The sequence below is a fragment of the Lolium rigidum genome, chromosome 5, assembly GCF_022539505.1.
Source record: "Lolium rigidum isolate FL_2022 chromosome 5, APGP_CSIRO_Lrig_0.1, whole genome shotgun sequence".
In the NCBI taxonomy this organism is placed as follows: domain Eukaryota; kingdom Viridiplantae; phylum Streptophyta; class Magnoliopsida; order Poales; family Poaceae; genus Lolium; species Lolium rigidum.
In genome coordinates, this window is record NC_061512.1 from 234120729 (window position 1) to 234140513 (window position 19785).

Genomic DNA, 19785 nt, shown 5'->3' on the forward strand with positions numbered 1-19785 from the left:
TTTTTGAAAGCCCCACGTTAGGGGACACGAAATCCCTGGCTAGGATTGCATGTACCATTGTTGGTGCAAATGTGAAATACCCAACCCCTTCGAACTCCAGATGAATATCATAGATGTGAGATAGGATTTTGTCGAGTCATTAACTATTCTATTTTGTGGAAGAAAAACTCTAACATTTTCCTTGCGTTCCACACATGAATATGGGAAAAACCATATCCTTGCATTGACTCCATGACGGTGGCACCGTCAAGTCGACCTCGGGTGATCGCGGTTGTAGATGCATGCATTTTAATTACCATATTGGAAACCCTAACCTTAATGCATATTGAAAGTTGGGGTCGGTAGCCTTGAAGTGGGAGTTTTTCGCTATAAGTGTCGAATCTCCCTACGGGATAGTCATGCATGTTTGTAAAAAAAGTATGTGCCACTTTAGAGTTGTGTATTGTTTTTCACGCGTAAAATATTTTTTCATGTTGTCCTTTTCACCATTGTGCTAGTCCCAGACTTCTAGATAATATCGAATATATCCTACTCGTTTGTGATAAATTGCTATCCATCTTCTTAAGTATTGATTTTAACCTTAGTTTTTGTGGTTGGGAGTAGTCTCGATAGTAGAGTGACTGGAGATGTACCAAGGGAGCGATGATGTTGGTTGGAGGCTGCTCTTTGAGTGCGATGTGGAGAAGCAGGGTGAGTCGGGAATCGTGGTGGCCAAGTTCTTACGGCCTCTTAGATAATACAATGAGCTTACGAGTCCACCACCAAGGTACTAGGTTTGTTTCCCTCTGATTTATGTTGTTTTGTTCACACTTATGCTCATTTGGTCTGGTATATATGTACCCCAGAATTGCGATGGTAAATTTGTGGTACTTATATGTATGCTTCCAGATCTACCTACCTACAATGGTTAATGTTGCTAGATAGTAGCTATATCATACTCTAAAGTACCAAAAAGATTATCGTGTAATCCTCTTATACCAATTGGTACTATGTGATCTCCTAGCTAGATCGTTTCATGTTTCAATGTTGAACTCCGTATCGATGCTTGGATTAAACTTATTCCAAGCTAGAACCTATCACCACCCACAGGTCTAAAATCCCCCCCCCCCCCATTTCTCATGCGCTAGAACCGACCCCATGCTCACTACAAATTTGTATGAGCGCATACTTTCCGAGTTGCTGCTGCAGGCTACATTGTTCTATATTACACTAGATTTTCATAATAGTACTCCATGGTTCAAATTTCCCTTGTATACATCCATCCAAAGATATTTTTTTGCACCTAGAAAAAGTTGAGCTGGTTTTGCATGTAAGTTCACTTTAGGTGTCGATTGCAAGGGTGCAAATCTATCCATGAGATGTCGGTGAGCTCACCATGACTTGCAATGGCAACGGTGCTTTTCTTGTACTATGACTCCATGTTTTTAGCTAATGTTTCTGGCTCCTCTCCTTCGTACTCTAGGTTCTATGTGATAGCACGACCATCTAGCTTCCTATGGAAATTTGGGATCTTGTGGGTTTGATATGACAATTTGGTATTAATGATGGTAGGTGGTTTTTTGTTTAAATTGTTGCAATACCCTATTTTGCATGTCATTTCTTAATCACATGATCTAGACCTGTATAAAGTTAGGTAGTGGACCTCGTAGATAGCTAAGCTATCATTTGGTCTTCATTTGAATTTTTCTTCAACCATTGCCTACTCTTTGGCTGTTGCTGCATGTACCCGAGCAGTAGCTACTTGCCTGCTTGTCCAATTGTTACTTTGGCATGGTCTAAAGCCTGTCCATTTCATTTGAGACTTCCAAGCCTCCATCCCATCACCAGTGCATGCACAAGTGCCCCTTGCATTGATATTCTTTTTCTTTGTGTATATTAAGCTCTATACCATCAAATCCAGTAGAGCTCCCCTGATTTTTTTTTGTCTTAAGCTCCGTTACAAAGTACATGAATACTGACGCGACTTATTTTCGATAAAGGGAATATATTAATATCAAACAATACCAATTACACCCAGTCTCTGCAACAACGCAATGCCCTAAAACATTACGGATGCACACAACCAAAAAAGAGAAAAAGAAAACTAAGAAATAAAAGTCCCGCTACAGTATCCCAGCCCTAGCAAGAGTAGTACAACCACCACCAAGACAACACCTGAAATTCTCTTCAAAAGTGACGCCTTCAAGAAGAGAACAGTGCACCAGCGCCGTCGTCGCCCGATCAAAGATCAAAGTACATGAGTACTAGGGCGACTTATGAAGTTGTTTCTTGATTGTGTACATTGAGCTATACCACTAGTGCTTTATCTGGTAGTATGAAGTAATTATATGCATATTATAAAGTTGGCTAATGACCTTGATTTTGTTTGTGAATTTTGTGTTTCCGCTGTGTTGTTGTGTTGCTATTATATAACCAGCTGTGTAGTCGGTGCAAGGCGACAACAACACAGACGCTTGGGCGACCCCAAACTTGGTGCATCTTCGGATTACCTGATATCGACAATGATCAATAATTTTAAATATTAAATACTTTATATATGTTGGATGGAAGGAGACTACATTGACGACACATGAGGTGGCATCCCTATTGTTTTTTATGTCGCCTTCCTTTCGTAGCCCTTATCTCATGACATGCAGATTTCATTTCGGTCATCTCACTTGAAACATGATCGTCCACACACTGATGGTTCTAAGCTTCATACCTCCGGTAGCCATTTCATGCGCGCCAGCTAGCATAAAATAACGGCGACGACATAGCATAGGTAGATATTAATACACACACACTCTTTGTCTCTCTTTCTATGACAATGTGTAGATTCATGTTGCATGCATGTTGTAAAACCCTAGCCCCCGGAGTCGCCTCCACCGGAGCCCATATGTAGAAACTACAACTCACAACACTAGCTAGGGCAAGTTTCGGCGGGAAAACCCTAGAAAGTACGTGTGCCATCGTCACCGTCCAAATATGGGTAGGAGCACAGCCGGAGCGACGAGTTTGGGTGGGAGGACCGCTGGAGCCTAGACCATGTGCTAGGATGCGATTTTTTTTTGCGTCCAAACTCCGTTCTCTTTGCCATGGACTCGTTATTAGATTAGAAAGTTAACAACGAGATATAGCGAGCCATAGACGGGTTATATGGAAATCATGCGTCCAAGATATGTGGTACCTTATCTGGATCTACAAGTAAAGGTGTGTGCGTGTGCCTCCGAGAGCCTTTTCATCTCATGCATGGATGGAACACTCGTCAATGAAAAAGTGGAATTTCAATCGATTTATCTTCCCCGCAAATTGCTGGCCATAATTATCTTGCACTTAATTCTGATGTGTAATTATGGATAGAAGAGTAGCATGCATTGGAAAGAAATATTTTCCTCCCTAATTTAGTGGGTGTCCTTTGCTTTCTCCGCCAAATTAAGAGGACCGTTTAGTTAGGCAATTAATGAGAGAATGCGAAGCAATGGCCTAAGCCATGGATCCCTTTGAAACAGCCGTAAATGATGAAGTAATGCTAATCCTATGGAGTACTAGTAGTTCTCAAAACAAAAACAAAACAAAATTGCATCGTCATGACTCATGACTAGCAGCAAACCGGGCTGTTTTCTCCCCATAATTGCAGCGCCTTCCCTAAAATCTCCATGGCGCGACCCCCTCCATCTCCGTCGCCAATCCCTACCTATGCCGCCGTCCTCCCCTTCAACTTCAAGCTCCGGCACGGACCTCAGCATCCACTCCAAGTCCACCCCATTCCTTCCCGCAGCAGGTCGACCCGCCGGCGCAGGCTTCCCCCACCGCCGTCCTTCGCTTCGACCTCCGGCAAGGACGCCATGGACTCAAATCGAACCGGCGCCTCCTCGCCTCCTCTCCTGCAGCGCCCCACGGAGGAGGAGACCTGGTGGTGGCCGACCGAGCCGTGGAACTCCACGGGCGGACCTGGTGCCTCGCCGTCGGGGACGACCTGGGTGACGCGACCGTTCCTCTTGCCGGCGGGAGCGGTGCAGGAATGGCGACAGTAGACCGGTGGTCGCCTTCCTGAGGTGCTGATGCCGATGCTTGCCACGAACCCGAACTGCTGCTCCTCAGGCCGACCACCACTTCGTCCGCTGCTGCCTCCTCAAACAGGTGTTGCTCGTGAGCTCCCTCTCCTCCTCCTACCCATCGACTGGCATTCCTTTGAAATTCAGTATCTTTTTATCTGTATGTCTATCTTTTCCGCTTCTTTATCATGTTGACTGAATTTGGTAGCAGCGTAAATTATGCATAATTCTCTTGTGGCATGGTGTTAGGGTTTGGTCCTGTACGGCCTGCAGGCGATTACTTGAATTAGGCCACGAATTTGCAGGAAATAAACTCTAACCTGTGTCGTTTAAGTCGCTCCCGAAAAGATTCATTTTTGCAACCAGATTCTTACTTGTACATAGCTTTAAGTTTGAAGTGAAGTACTTTTTGATTCCCAAGGGATTGAAGTACGTCTTGGACTCCTGGTTGCACACATAGTTTATGTTTGTTGCTTTTTTTTTTCCTATTGATGAAATATGGATCGGGATATCTATCTAACTTAATTGAAAACTTAGTCTGCCATAGACAACAGATTAATTTGATTGTTTTCTGCTTACATCACGCTCATCCAGAGATGAAACTTCTATCTTGTCTGAAGCTATTACTAGTCTATCTGTTTTCACTTTTCACTAAGGTTTGATAACTAACGTGTTGCAGCTACCCTTGGACGTGGCTTCTTGCTCTTCCTACGTAACCTGTGTTTTTTTGTCTTGGCATTCACATTGTCAGCGGATGCGGGCTGCTGCTGGTGTCGCCGAAGAGGATGCCGCCGTCCTCGTGTCCTGTTGCTCGACGGCAACTACGGCGGCAAGGTAATCCCAGTCTCTCTAACCCTTCCGGTTTGCTATGTATGGTTGCTACAGATGGTGACCCGCCTTTTGTTCCTTGCCAAATGCAAGGAATAGGCTAAGAAATAGTAAGAGTTCCGTAAAAAAATCCTAGGATTTTTTGTGAAACGATATGCAAGTCTGGATGTATGTACATGTTTGTACAACATAATAGCACATGTCCATATTTTACACTGTGTTAGTTGATGGTGTCATTTATTGTGTTTGTTTGTTGCCGCTGAGAGTTACTCATCATACCCTCTGCCTTGTATCCAGTTGGTTGTGTACTGACTGAATTTTTCTGCAACACCTTTCAGCATAGAGGGAGCATGGCAACAACGTGTGGTGACGAAGAGGAACATGGATGATAAATTTGGTGAGAGGTGTGTGTCTCGGAGGAGGTGCCATGCCTGCCTGATTAGAGGATGGGTACTTCTCGTAAGCAATGGCCTGGAAGAGGGCTCAGTATGCGAACAGGACGAATGGCGAACCGTTGTAGGTGATTTTGATTCTTCTAACAAACTTGTTAAAAAGGTTTGGCATCTTGGTATTAATCATTAAATATGCAGGCATACTTAACTGAATCTTGCATTGAATTGTTCATCTTGAATTCTGAAAGGGTTCATGTGGTAAACTGTGTGTTGGCAGTGCTTGTTGCACCGTGAGGTACTGCTTCTATGTGGTAGTGGGAAATTTTAGTTTTGTAGTCAGAGCTCTTGGAATTTCTAGAGATATGTGTTTGCTAGCATAGGTTATCAAACCATGATTTATGTTCTTTAAAACCCTCATAACCCTCTTCTAAGTGTGGTTTTTTCTGGTCCATTCTTGTCAACTTTATCCTTCAACTCTTAAGATCTCTGTTTGGCTCAGCCTTTGCAGTTGAATCATGATTCTTTCTGCAGTAGAGAAAGTATGTGTGAATTGTGACCTCATCAAGCTTGCCGACTCATGCGAAGAAGGAAACCTTTGGTCTCTTTGAATACTGTTGTAGTTAGCTTGTGTCATTGATGTAACTGAATGGAGCCTGACTATATATATAGTCTGATTGGATTCTTTTGCACTGCCCCTTGTCTATATAATTGAACCTGATATGGCGCCCAATTCACATTGTTAGTTATGTTACTTTTCTAGTTTATAATTTGAAAATGTCCTCTGTGTAATTGAACCTGATATGACTGTAATTTGCTTTTCTAGTTGACATTTTCAAAATGCTAGCTTCAGGCTTCAGTCTTTGAGACAACGGGGACCGGGCACTTTAATATTCCTGTAAAGCTAGCCATCATTTTGTTTCGTGATTGGTTCCGTTGGATATTGTTCTCTACTATTCGATCTTTTTCTGACGCATTTACATCTCAATAGCTGCAGTGAAAACAAGCCCGTCTAGGATTATTGATGGTCCGATTTTTGCAATTAGTTGTATGACTTTAAGTGTTCATAGATGCAATGTTATGTCTAAATATGATCACTTGTTTCTTGAACCTGCGTTCGTTCTGAAGTTTAATTTTAATCTGGTCATTTGCCATGTGATCTACTCACATTTTTTGAATCATTGGCATGATTTTGTAGATTCGGATCATCTAAAAATCCCGGCCTTGTGATCTTTACTTTCATGTGTAGATTAGAATCATATGCTACCTCTAAATTGGCATTAGATAAATTGTATTCCCTCCGATTTATATTAATTGACTTCAATATGGATGTATCTAGAACTAAAATGTGTCTAGATACATTCATATTAGAGTCAATTAATATGAACCGGAGGGAGTATTATCTTTCATTAAGTTAGTCAATTGACCGAGTAAGCATTCAGCATAACAAGTGTACCTAGATGGTGTAGTATCTTGCGCGGACTCAAGTAAGCTGGTGTTGTTCGTGAGTTATTATTGTCATACATTTTTCTTGCTTGATGAAATGGATGTGTTTTGGAAGTAATAGACCATCCCCACACCATTAAATTGAGTTTTGATCAGCCTGATCTAAGTAATAGAATCGCATGGATATTTAAATCTAAATTTAATTACTATAAAATATTCTAAAATGGTACACTCATGTGAAGTGATAGCCCAGTTAGGGTTATTTTGGCATAGTACACCTGCTAACTCGAAATAAATTGCTCTTAATTGGCCGGGAAATCTACACTTGCTATGGTCAAATACTGAAGTTAACGTTGTTGCTTTCATGCTAGGTGAAAATAGTATTGTTGTCATTGAAAGCGGCCTTTTACTGATAGTGCTATGTTTTGTTCTCTATTGCAGCAAGAGTATAATATATTATTAATACGAGTTATTTCTTGGTAAAACAATAACACAAAATTTACAGATCAACTGTTGAGAGTAATTTTCACATTACTATTAAGAGAAGAGAAAACTTACACAATCTATCTTGGCCGTGCCTATTGGAAACTTATACGTTTCCTGGTTCCAAACATATAGTATGTTTCTCATGCGTAGAATGTTATGTAGGCAAATAATCCTATTTTATTTGCTCATAGTACTCATGCTCATGCTTGCGCCCTGTGCAGAAAACGTTGAATGACATCAACGCTGACCTCCCTTAAGCTCCTGGTGGTGGTCTTCCAGGAGCAAAAGTAGGTGTCTTCCGGGGGAAGGTGGAGGGACAACTGGACCGTGATGCTTGTTTAGTTCAATCCTTCCACCAGGTAATATTAATGATAGCCAATTGTCGTCTTGTCATGAATCATTTCTAGGTTTTAGGATATAATTTGCTACGTTAGATGAACCAGAGAGGTCTCATGGGAGCATTTCCCTCACATATATATTGTTCACACGAATTGCAAGGATCATATACTGATATACATTCCAGCATAATTCAATTTTTCTTTATTTAACTAATATCTTCAATTGGATTTTTTCTTTGAATTCTCAAGTATATATTTGTTCTTGTGTGACACATCGGAGCTATGGACATAAACATGCGCTGACATAATACTATTGCTACATTCAGGGTTTGGCTCTCCGATGTAGTCCTCGAGGATGCCCCTGAAACTCTCTACGTCTCCTGTGTCGTAGCAGGTACTCTTCCACTCCAGTTTCGATGTCCCGTAGCTGAAGACCCCAGCTTCTCCCCTCCCATGTAGCCTTAACTGATGGTAGCCCCTGGCATTTGTGTGCAGATGTTAGACACCTATCTTGCTCCTTGCACTCTATAACGACTCCATGAAGCTTTGCATCCTCATGATTACGATCTGGTATATCTCAACTCGCCGCGCTGCCTCTCTCGTGTTATGCGAGCAATTGTACCATGATATTGATGAATCATAAATGTGTTCTTGTGAACGTCATTTGAGTTAGAATATTCTCGGTGTACCTGTGTGTTATCATGTTCAATCTGGTGTTACCACGGCGGTTTGCTCTACATTTTTCTTATGGTTAGGGTGATTCAATCGGGTACCAGTTAATTAGTTGATGATGCATGTCAGTGATCTTTGGTTTCTGTTTGGCTCCTGTCATGTTTGCATGACATGTAGGTTTGTATTCAACTATGATATATGATGTTAGTTGTATTTATGCCTACCAGTTCTATTACTAGCTTGGTGATAGCTCTTGTTGTTGGCCAGGCATGTCTTGCTCGGGGTAGATTTATGGATATAGAAGAGAGGTACTCATAAGATGGTGGAGGAGGCAAGCTACATATAGAAGAGAGGTACTCATAAGAATCATCATATTGACTCTCAGCTTAAGTTAAGACAACATGGATATCATTCTCAAGTTGTTGTTTCAATACAAGTTACATCCTTTTATGTGTGGATTTCCTTTGATAGCTTACACCCCCATTTTTGACAAAGAAAAGTCTCAAGAGCATTCAGAAAAGTTATCTCGAGTGTTGCTGTCCTCAAGATTTGTTAGTTTTGAAGTATTGTTCAACTGTCAAGTCCATTTTTTCTATGTTCTTCTGTCTTCCCAAAATACACACTTATATTGCAGATTGGTGGAGCTAGTGAAGCTGACGTTGGTGAGAAAAAAGATAGGGTCACAGATGCTCTAAATGTTGGAAGAGCTGTTGTTAAGGAGAGTACTGTCCTAGGTAATCACATTTTCCGTGAGCAGTCCATTTGTTTTTTATTACTTATTTTTCAACCCGACTATACGGTGTACTGATTATGATGGTGCTTCTGCAATACATGCACTTAGTTATGCCATATCTGGTAATTGAACATATATTAAATGTTCTTGAATTTCTGCAAGCTGATGACCAAAGCTGCAAATGATGGCATTAATGGTCGGCTCCTCTCTGAGCTTGGTCAGCTCCACCTATCCCAAGACCTGTAGATCCCCAACATCTCCTACCATTTGAGGAATTTCATGTCTTTCCCTGTAATGCTAAGTTGTTGGAACTTTCCTGCAAACCATGCTTAAGCTGGGCAGAAAATATGAATGACATGCATCATATCCCTCCCTGTAGATCCCCAACAACACCTACCATTTGAGGAATGTCATGTCTTTCCCTGTAATGCTAAGGTGTCGAAAATTTCCTGCGAACCATGCTTAAGCTGGGCAGAAAATATGAATGGCATGTGTCATTACTATTGAGTCCATTCCATGCTACAGATAGATCTTTCTTTCTCTTAGACACATGCTGCAATCATTTTGTCTTTGACGTCTTGTACTGAGAACTGAGATGCCCTGTGTCTGGCCATGGCATTGAAATATTTGTGGAGCTTTTCTTGTACTGGAATGTGTTGTCGATGATGCAATTTATATGGCGTGCAATATTTGAGGTCTTCAATTTTGCTTGAACTGAAGATGTGCATCTGCAACATTAGCTCGCTTTAAAAAAATGTAATGCTATCGCTTACGATATTGTTGTTGGTTTTAACATAGTAGATCTTGTCGCTTTTGTGTTGAGCTCCTATGTCGGTTGTGTGCTTTACGTATTGGTAGTGCTAGCCAATAGATGAGATTAATGACAATAAAATTAAAGTGTTTAAGGGCTTCGCTCGTTGTCTTAACTTTGTTTGATGTGTAGTACTGTTTTTGCTACACTGACATGGATGGTATTCCATTGCAGATCAGTTTTGAGACACGCGAGGGTCTTTGTCATCAAATAGCTTCTCTTCTCGAACAGTGGGATTCGAGGCCGTCAATGTGTGCGACGAGTTCATGCCGCAATAGTGGTGGTGATGATGCTCAGTCTCGTCTACAACTTCTCCGGTGAGCTACTGGTTTACCCTTTCGATCTCTGGTTCGCATCTGCTCTGTGATGAACCGATTTGAATTATGGTGATGATGATCAATGGCCACCTATTTTCTAAGCGAAGATGTCAACATCTGGGCATGGTTATTGTCCTGGTGCTAGTATTTTCTAGTAATAGATGATTTTGTGTTGTAGGCTGAAAATGTTGTCATTTAGTTGTGAATAGCACTGTTTGGTATTGTTTGGCTTTGATATTTGATTGATTTAGATCACTGTATAATTGGCTTGCTGCAACTATCTTGCTTTTCGGACGAGAATCTTGTTGCAGATATAATGTGTGCTTGTCCCTTCCTTAATCCGCAATGATTTTGTATCTTGAACAACAGTATCTATCTGCAACTTATAAGTTGAGAAACTGATTTGGCTCGCTATCTCTGTTGGGTTTTACGTTTTGTTGCCTATTTTTTAATATGACTTTACTGCCTGATGCATGAGGAAACTTTTAGCTTGGAACACCTTGATCTACCATTGTCCCTGGATATAATTGATTCCTAATATACGAGTTCTGTAGTTATTGGGACTGTACTTGGCTGATGTGCTCATCCCTTGTTCTGGCACTGTTTGGTTTTATTCCTAGTTCTCGTTGATTCTTGGACCGTTTGGTGTAATTATCCATGTATGTTTTTGTGCCTAGTGTAAATATTATGTCTGAATTACGTACATATGTGAGCTTTACTGTTTGCTCCCCTATTCTTTTTGATGCATGACTAGAGGGTGGCCTCGTTCTTTGACTACATGGATTTTTTTGTAAGTTTCTTGTTCCACTCCTTTATCTTGTCTGTTGTGTGATGCCACGGTCATCTAGTTGTGATTGTACCGAGTTCCTCTCAGATTGAGCTGATGAATGTGTATATTTTTGCTAGGTTCAAACTTGGCATAGAGAAGCGACGTTATTTTTGCATATATAAGCGACGTAAGTTTTGCCCATATGCTTATTGTTGGCGTGGGGCAGTTGAAATTTGTGCTGAAGATGCATAAAGTGATATCATATTCCTGTTTTAATTAAAGTAAATTAAAACGATTGAAGACACATGTCATGGAAACTTCTATTTTTTTTATTTTCATGACGGACTTCACTTCTGTTGCTGACGATTCTGCAGTTGCTATAAACAACTTAGTGGTGGGTTAATAGTTTTTATAATTCACTCCTCTTGCTTATGCATTGTTTTGTCTGGTCATGTAGACTGATCGTGATGCAGCAATGTAAACTTCATGTCCTTCTCAAAGGTGTAGTGACCAATTTGCTTTTGATTGGTGTCCAATCCATTAACTTGGCATGATTTAGTGTAAAATAGTGCACTCTCAATGTGAGAGTTTGAGAGAGAAAATTAATTGGGCTGCCTGGCCTACTGGTCACACTTCCTTTCTTCTAAATTTACTTTGAGCAAGTCACCTGTTGATTTTATGAGTGTTGAGTTGTTGACCAAAACTTCATTTAAATTCACTATGACCAATTGTACTATTCATGCTAGGATTTTCGAATTGTTTTTCAGAATCTCATTATTCCATCTTAAACGAGGTTGAGGTGATCCCAAAGAACTTCCTTTTCAAAATGACCAACAAGATGGGGCACAACGAGATCACCCTCACAAGAACTTATCAGGGTGAGAAGGTTGAGGTTCTGGTTTCCATGCCCAGCCTAATCACTGGAGATTAAGCGGAGCATGACCAGGACGAGGATGACAAAGAGAAAGATGATTACCAGGAAGATGGAGAGAAGGCAACACAAAGTTGAGGATTCCCCCTCACAGTCACCGTCTCCAAGAATGACGTCTCAAGCCTCAAGTTCACATGCACCACCTACCCCGACGAGATCATGATAGGCATCTTGTCCGTTAGGCAGCCAGTGGGGAATGACTAGGAGGAGCTGATTGCATACGAGGATCCTTATTTCAAGTAAGAACACAAATCCATGGCTTGACTGTTTTAGCTAATGTTGTAACCAAACTCATTGATTATTCACTGCTTGCTGATGTTGTACATTCCTCTGTCTTAACAAAGAACACCTACTGATTGGTTAAGAACTGCTTTTTTGATGTTGGTACCCCACTTGGTCTTGGTCTTCTGCAGCGACCTCGACGAGAACCAGCAGAGGGTGTTCCACAAGTACCTGGAGCTGCGATCTGCTATGAGGTAGTCTCTTGTACTAAGTGTCAAGCCACGTTTTATACGATGATTTCCGTCTTGTGATTTCAGTGACATGTTTTTGGGTTTATACCAATTTCCCAGATGTTTATGCATCTGGTATGCACAGTGGTAGATATCCAAATTATTCTTGTTCTGAATCTTTGGTCGTGATACTTATTATTGTTTGTCTTGATGGCATTACAGGAAAGTTGCCGACAAATGGTTTGTCATTATCCCAGTGTACCACGTCTCTGATGGGCCTGAAGAAGACGTCCAGACCTCGCTGCTGCCACCGACGTCCTACTGCCCAGCTGTGGATGACTAGGTCCTGCGAGTGCTGCATTGAGGTGATGTCACTCTCTCCAACCCTAGTGTTTTGGTATGGTTGCTACTAATGGTGATTTGAGAAACTGATTTGGCATGCTATCTTGTAAGAGCTCAAACGAGAATGACATATTAATTTTGGTGCTTAATAGCCATGTATCATCACACTTCAGCCATATTAACTTGGACGAGTACTCGACTTATGTTTACCGACCCAATGTATATGAAGTGGTTATTTCAGCCCTGGAAGACCAAGTGAAGCGATAGAAGAACTTTCCATGGAGTTGTTAGGATTAAAATGTGCGATTTTGGGTTCTTTCTACTTTGTATTATTCAATAGTCTAATACTTTGGCATGTGGAAAGGTGCTGAAGCAAAAAAAATCCTCTTAAGACGTATAATGTGTTTCTCTGTGCTGAAGATGCATATAGGGATAGCATATTCCTGTTTTGATTGAAGTAAATTCAAACAACTGAAGTCACATGTCATGAAACTGCAGTGTTTTATGGTCACTTTAGGTGTGTATGAATTCTGCAGTTGCTATAGACTTCTTAGCGGTGGGTTATTGGTTTTTGTAATTCACTCCTCTTGCTTAAGCATTGTTTTTTCTAGTCATGTAAAGTGATCGTGATGCAACAATGTAAACTTCAAGTCCTTAAAGGTGTATGAAACTGAGGAATTTGTTTCAATTGGTTTCTAATCCATTTAACTTGGCATGATTTAGTGTAAAATAGTGCACTCTCATTGTTAGAGAGAAAATATGAGAGTATGAAAATAATTGGGTTGACTGGCCTTGTCACACTTTGTTACTTCCAAGTTTACATTGAGAAAGTTGCTTGTTGATTTTAGGAGTGTCGAGCTGTTGGTAAATTCGCTTGAATTTTCTTTGAGCAATTGTATTGTTCATGCTAGTATTTTTGAAATATTTTCGCAATCTCTTTTTTTCCATCTTAAACAGGTTGAGGAGATCCGAAAGAATTTCCCTTTCAAAATCATGGACAAGAAGTGGCACAATTCTGGTTTCCATGCTGAGCCTAATCACTGGATGTTACGCGGAGCATGACCAGAACAAGGATGACAAAGAGAAAGAAGATGACGAGGAAGATGGCGGGAAGGCCCCACAAAGTCCAGCATTCTCCTCAGAGTCACAGTCTCCAAGAATGACGTCCCAAGCCTCGAGTTCACCTGCATCGCCTACCCGACGAGATCATGATCGACACCTTGTCCGTTAGGCAGCTGGCGAGATCATGATCGACACCTTGTACGTTAGGCAGCTGGTGGCGAACGACTTGGAGGCCGGAGATGATTGCATACGAGGGCCTGATGTCAAGTAAGTTCACAAATCCATGGCTTGGCCGTTTTAATTTTCACACCTAACAGCTGATGCTGTAACCAAACTCTTTGATTGTTCACTAATTGCCGATGTTGTAAAAAGAACGCCTACTAATTGGTTAACACCTGCTTTGTTGATGATGTACCCCACTTGGTCTTTGACTTATGTAGCAACCTCGACGAGAACCTGTAGAGTTCGTTCCATAAGTACGTGGAGCTGCGGTCTGCTATGGGGTAGTCTCTTGTGCTTAATGTTGTGATTTTGAAGTCACTGCTTAACATGCAGTTGTTTTATACATGATGTGCATGATATCATGTTGTATATTGTCGTTGTCATGGAAAGATTCAGAGTGGTAGCTAGATGTGTGTTTTGTGTCGCGTTGGTCTAGGTTCAGGTGGGCATGAGAATTTGTTGGCGGTTAATATGCTTGTTCCAAATCTTCATATTTCATGAGCCTACCTCTACTTGTTGGGATTTTCCTTACCCAGTCTTCTTACTATTGGTACGGACTTGGAGTGTATGCTTGGTCAGTGTGCTGGAATTGGGGACCTTTTTCCTGGACGGATGTTTCCATCGATTCTTCTCACGTTGGTCCATGGTGCCTACTTTAATTACCTCAAATGCTCATGTGTCATGCGAGCCCAGTGTTGTGGCCTTCTTCTGATCGATCTCATTCTTTATTTTTTTTCGCATGTAGGTGATGCAGCCCTCTCTTATGTTAGTGGACGGGACTAGCAAGAGATTGTAGGCGAAGATGGGTTGATTTTTGTGCCACTGCAAAACCCCATTTGAGGTATGGTGCTGCCGTGATGTACCCATTAGTTGTGCAGCTACCAACTTGGATGAGTACTCGACTTATGTTTACCGACCAATGTATATGAAGTGGTTATTTCAGCCCTGGAAGACCAAGTGAAGTGACCAAGTGAAGTGACAGAAGAACTTGCCATGGAGGTTTTAGGATTAAAATGTGCAAATTTGGGTTGTACCTCCTTTGTATAAGTCAATACTCCAATATTTTGGCATGTGGAAAGGTGCTGAAGCAACATTCTTTTTGTTTGTTTGTCAAGATGAATAATGTGGGGTCCACTTTAGCTTTAGTGATTTGTAATATTAGATGGTTTCTTATTCTGGTGCTTAGGAATTGCAACTATGTTTTGCTAGAGTAATTATGTGCGCAAGGCTATTGTGTTATGATTAGTGAAGTTGTTATCATATCAACTATCATATCTTGTTCGAGACCCTACATTTGATGATGGTGAACACCTTACCTCTCGCAATATTCAGCAAGATTTGTTTATTTATTCAGTTGAACCGGGTGTGCTTATCTATATCTAGATGTTGTGTATGATTACCTTTTCTAGCTAGCACGGTCAAATTAAAAATAAAAAACAATTGAGGCATCATCTACCTATCTTTCCCAACCGTCATCAAAACAAGTAATCTTGTTCAGGAAATTCCTGATAGATTCAACGTCTTGTTTGCCTGTATGTGCATTGGAAAGCCATTTTATGCTGGCGAACTGATGGTTTGGTCATGGGAGGAAAGGATTCTCCTATCTCTTGAAAACATGATACAAAAAAGTCAAAGCATTTATTCTGGGTTGTTGAAACGGTTCGTAGGTAAAAAAAAAAAAATCTTGTGCTGCATGTAGATCCGGAAGAATAGGTGCATGCATGCATTCTGATTGAAGAGTTCGTGATCACCTTAATTACCGTCACTGTATGAAAAGTATGGCGTACCTGCCGCAGGAATCGATGGGATAACATAATTACTTGATTTCTATCGTCCATAGTTTAAGGAATGAAGACCAGATTCCACGTCAGCGATCCGTGGCCCGATGCATCTCGACGGTCCGTCAAGCTCATCAGAGGAAGCGGAGAATGGAACACCGAAATACTACTTCCCGCCCCTGCCCTACACCTATTCCCTCAAAGCTCTCCCTTGCTCATCTCTCTCTATAAGTAGAAGGCCATCGCCACACACCGCGTGCGGGTAGCGTGTGTGACTTAGACTTAGACTTTTACTTGTCGAGGAGAGGAGATGAGAAGAGAAGAGTAGATTGGGCCGTGGAGTGGACTTGGTTCAGGGTACAGGAGTGACAAAGCTACGCGAGCGGCGACGGACTCCCAGGTTAGTAAAGTGTTTCAGATTGATTTGATGTGTTGTGTTTCCGGTTGCCGGATCTCGTTTGTTGATCTGATTGAGGCCGGATGAATCCATGCAAAGAGATTGTAGATAGGCTTGGTCTGGCCGCGTTTCAAAGCTACGGCGAGCAGCAACGGCCTCCCAGGTTAGAGAAAGGTGTTTCAAAGCGATTAATTTGCTGCGTAGTGTTTCGGCGGTTGGATCTGGTTTCTGTTTGTTCATCTGATTCAGGCCGACGGACTCCCTTGGTCTGACCATTTTATTTTTGGTTGATTGATTTATTGATGGTTGAGGAGGAGAGTAGGATAGATATACGCGGTAATCCGGCGAGACGCGCGCGCTAATTAAGTAGGCAAGCGAGCAAGGAAGCAGGTGGATGGATTTCATCTTCACGTAGTCTAGCACTCATCGATCGATCCACTCTAGCTAGCTAGGTTTGTACTTTCACAGCTGTCGTTAATTTCAGCTGGTCTCTTGTTTTATTTTTACAAGGAGAAAAATGGAAGCAGGATCCTGGACCACACCAAATGCAAGCTGGCGACCTCGCACGTGCGAACGCGATCGGGCTGAATTTTCTTGGGTCACCCGGACTTGTCACTGCCTCCTGGTCCTGGCGCGGGGGATGGAAAGAGCCGTCTTGCGCGACCACGGCACCGCGCTGCGATCCAACACCGGCTGATAAAGGCGGCGTTGTGGTGGACCTCACCCCGTGCATCGCGTCTGTCGCCGTCGCGGTGCTGCACTGGCTGTGCTTCTCGAAGAAGAGGCTGGTGCTGCTTATCGAGTCGCCGAAGAAGCAGGACATGGATGCGCTGCTGAAATTGGTGGTGCAGGGGAAGATTCGGGCGGTGGTCGACTCGCGTTACCCGCTGAGCAGGGCGCACGAGGGCTGGGCCAAGAGCATGAGCGGCCACGCCACCGGTAAGATCATCGTGGACATGGTAGAAGACGCCGAGTGATAATGATGTACCACGAGTAGTAAGATAGCCAGACTTTGCCATTTCATTTCTGCCACTAGGCGTGCAGCTGGCCAGCCTCGGGCGGATGCGGGCCACTAGGCGGTGCAGCTGGCCAAGCTCGGGCGTGTTCAGTTCCGCTCGCTTTCGAGTCGCCAACAATTAAATCCTCAACCTCCTCGTATACCTTGCGCTCGCGATTATTCCAGCACCCGTTTCTTTTCTTTTTCTTGAGCTGATTAAAAACGTCTGCACGCCACGCACGTTTCTTCTTCTACTTCTTTCGTTTCGTTTCTTTCTCTCTTTTTTTTTTCACCCGCCACTACATTAACATTAGCACATGGCATACACACGTCGACTTCTTTTTTCCAGATCGGTTTCAAAGATTCCATCCGCTGCAGCTCCACCTGAGCCTACCATGTACTAGTACTAGTATCCCAGATCGTTGCGTTACCTCTCGATAATAGATGCACGAGTCCTTCGCTAGATGCATATTTTGTTCTATGCATTCTGAATGCGGGCCAGGAAGACCTTCACACCACACAATAATCAGTCTTTCACCACAAGAGTCACATATACTACTACTTCCGTCCATAAATAAGATGTCCAAGATTTACCCAATTTTTTGGATAGTTGCCAATTTTTTGCCAATGCTTCACTACCAACTTTAGTTCAATTTTTTAGCCAATGTTGACCAATTTGTGGGCAAGAAATAGCTCAACCAAAATATTGGCTAGCCAAAATTTTGGTGGGGCAATCTTGGGCACAAACCAAACCCACACTAAAAGCCCAAGATAGAAGAGTAATGAATTAGTGATAATAATAATAATAATGTTGTAATAATCGACCCCTTTAGGCCTATCGTGGCTGATGGTGCTTCAAATTCGGGGGTGAAAGATGATGGGCAGAGGTTGATGAATCAGTTGGGCATCTCTGGTGATGATATATGTTTTTCTTAAATGGAGACTACGCCCAACCTCTGCATGGATACGATGTATACACCTTTTTTTATTAATGTATTTAACAAAGGTCTGGTAAGGACCATATATGGAAAGACCCGAAGCAACCGCACAACACCTACCAATAGGACAATAAGAGAAGATTATTCCAACATGGCCTTATTCCGTGAAAACACGAAAAATCACCACCAACTAAGAACCGGAAACATCGCATACCCTGAAACACCCACTAAGTGAAACGAAAGTGCTCAACCATGGCCGGGGTCGGGCGCTTGGTTTTCACCGACATCCGCGCCTCCCCAACTCATCGTCGAGACCAACATGCCGACCACCTCCGACATAGGAGGAAGCCACCACCACCATGCCTGGGACAAATGTCATTAGCGTCCTTGTGTCACGGAACTAGCACTAAAAAACCTTTGGGAACCATCATCGGTGAAGACATGATGCATCAAGCCTAGCCTGCAACAAAGCCCGACCAATCCCATCTGGGCCCAGATTAGGGCCTGGATCACTGCACCTGATGTCGGTCGTCGCTGAAGAAGGGCACCGAGATCCGATGTTCCCCGTTTTTCCACGACAACGTCGTTGACCAGGCCGGGGCAAGCACCGCCACTGGCGTGAGAGCCGCGACCCCATGCCAAGTTCCTAACCGAGGAGAGTTCATTTCCGCCACACTACCAGGGCTTTGCCCGGCGACGCCTACGGGAGAAGGGGAGGAGGAGGGAGTCACCCGGATCGGCGTGGCGCCACCAAGCGGGGCGAGGGTTAGCCCTGGAATTTTATATATGTGAAGCAATTATATATGCAAACCTCTTCTTTATAGAGATGACTAGATGTAGCATACTAGGGTGAGTACTACTTGGTGTACTAAGAGCATCTCTAGCATAGCCCGTAAACAGGTAAACTGAAAACCCCGAGTTCAGTTCACCGAGCTCGTGTTTACGGGTCGAAAAATAGCTGGCGCAGAAGAGAGCCCATAAACATAAACTATAAATCAGAATATTCTATTTTACAGTTTTGCTTTACGGGCTCTATTCCGCGAAAGCGTCTTCCTAACCCGTAAAGGCAGGCTTAAAATGATCAAACTATCAAACGCAAACAACTCATGCATAATTCATAGTTTTACATCAAATCACAGAATCATAGCAAATAGTCTTGCTAGGAGCACACATAGCTCAAACCTAGTCTTGCTAGGAGCAGTGGATCAGAGTATTTAGGCTACAAGGATGGTAAATGCAACACACATAGGATAACTATACCTGCCGATAAAACATATTGGAATCGTATGCAATATGTAGGAACCAGAAGTAAAAGCATTTCGAAATCAATAATATGAACCAGGCTAGGGCTTGCCTTTGTCCCTGACAAACCAATATGGATCTTCGGAGATCCCATGCTTGACTTATTCATCGGTGGACAAGTATTGACCTCGGTGCTGTCGATCTTCATCATCTCGGCATATGCTCTATCGATCGCGAAGAGGCAAATACCGGAAAGGTAAAGGAACAATCAACACATGGCATCGATGCAATGCGCATACAAGAATGATGATATGACATGTTAATTAGGTACTGAAATAACCCTAAGACATCATCAATTTAACTGGGGTTCGACGGGACTAGGGTTAGTAGTTCCGGAGCCTCAGAGGGGTTGATTAAGTTCTTCTAAAACAACTAGGGTTCAAAGTTGTTTAACAATGCATGATTTTGTAACCAAAATGTAGATCTCATTTTTCTGAAAATTTTGATATATTATACATATTTTTCTGATTTAAAATGAATAAGTTATGAATTTTACAAGTTTTATTCATTTTAAATCATTTCTGAAAATCGTGGAAAATAA

At 42.3% G+C, this 19785-nt stretch overlaps 1 long non-coding RNA gene across 1 annotated transcript; it reads left to right on the forward strand.

Moving 5' to 3' along the window:
• The first annotated feature begins 11622 nt into the window (after positions 1-11622).
• Positions 11623-12502, forward strand: LOC124651448. Its single transcript, XR_006987411.1, has 3 exons — positions 11623-11993; positions 12168-12230; positions 12429-12502. It is a non-coding gene; the product is annotated as an uncharacterized LOC124651448 (long non-coding RNA).
• Positions 12503-19785: the final 7283 nt, after the last annotated feature.